The sequence below is a fragment of the Oryctolagus cuniculus genome, chromosome 14 (assembly GCF_964237555.1).
Source record: "Oryctolagus cuniculus chromosome 14, mOryCun1.1, whole genome shotgun sequence".
Classification (NCBI taxonomy): domain Eukaryota; kingdom Metazoa; phylum Chordata; class Mammalia; order Lagomorpha; family Leporidae; genus Oryctolagus; species Oryctolagus cuniculus.
In genome coordinates, this window is record NC_091445.1 from 38,227,958 (window position 1) to 38,229,487 (window position 1,530).

The following is a 1,530-nucleotide window of genomic DNA, read 5'->3' on the forward strand; positions in this document are numbered from 1 at the left end:
CGGATTCTGTCCCGGTTGCCCCTCTTCCAGGCCAGCTCTCTGCTGTGGCCAGGGAGTGCAGTGGAGGATGGCCCAAGTGCTAGGGCCCTGCACCCGCATGGGAGACCAGGAAAAGCACCTAGCTCCTGCCTTCGGATCAGCGTGGTGCGCCAGCCGCAGGCGGTGGCCATTGGAGGGTGAACCAATGGCAAAAGGAAGACCTTTCTCTCTGTCTCTCTCTCTCTCACTGTCCACTCTGCCTGTCAAAAACAAAAAACAAACAAACAAAAAACTTCCCCCACTTTGCAGTTCCAATTGAGCTGGATGCTTCTTACAAGTTTCCTACGTGTTCTTTCGGGGTCTGCTTTTACTTGGCTTTGTAGATGTGTCGGTAAGCAAGCCATGTTTTAGGGTCACTCTTGAGCATGTGTCGTGTTTATATTATCCCAGAGTAAAACAGCAGAGAGCTGGAAGTAGCCCTCAGTGCGGCAGCCCTGGAGCTCGCCAGCTGTTCCCACGGCCACACTCTCCGTGCAGCTGTTGCGTGTCCTGCACGGGAGCTGCTGCCTAGGCAGAGCCGCGTGGCTACGGCTGAATTCTGGAACGGGATCTGGAAATCCCATTTTCTTTCCCTCAAGAAAATAGAGCTGAAAGGAGGTGAGGAAGGATGGTGCTACCGCGGGCGCCGACGACAGGGAGCAAGCTCGAAGCGCTAAAGACCACAGACACAGGTGGTCAGCGTGCACTTGCTGCTGCTTGGGACACACCAACCTGGAGGCTGCCGCTTGCAGGGGGGCTCTGGGAGGATGCGTCTTTTGGCAGCTGTGGCTAATTGTGCTTGCAGATTTCTCTGCATATAATTACGCAGTTTGCTTAATTATAGCCTAGCTTTATTAGCTGACATTTAGGAGTAACTAGCAGGTGGAGAACACTTACGCCCTGTTCTCACGTAGCCACCGTAAGGAGTCACACTGCTTTTCTCCCCCTCACCTGCCCACCGCCCGTATACTCCTCCCTGGGACAAATGGTGAAGCGCAGCTCCTTCTGTGTTCTCCTTGGGACCTGACTGTGGGCACCTCTGCCTCTGGGACTGCATCCTTCTTCTTCGTTGTTCTTCCATGACCCTCCCATGCTACACTAGCAAGCCTGTTGTTCTATATACACTCAGTTGGTAATAAAACTGACATTTGGAGTGGGCACTGTGGCACAGCGGGTTACCCCGCCACTTGGGATGCCCACGTCCCATATCAGAGCGCCTGGTTCGAGCACCCACTACTCTGCTTCCTAGCTAGCTCCCTGCTAATGCACCTGGGAAAGCAGCCAAAGGGAGACCTGAGAGTGTTCCTGCTTCCTGGCTTTAGTCTGGTCCAGCCCTGGCTATTGTGGGCATTTGGGGAGTGAACCAGCAGATGGAAGCTTGCTCTCTCTTCCTCTCTCTGTTGCGCTGCCTTTCAAATAGATAAATAAATTAAAATATGCATCACGTGTATCAAGTGGTGACTTTTTTAAGAAGCTGACAGTTTGAGATCCAATCTTCTGGTTCCTTAGACT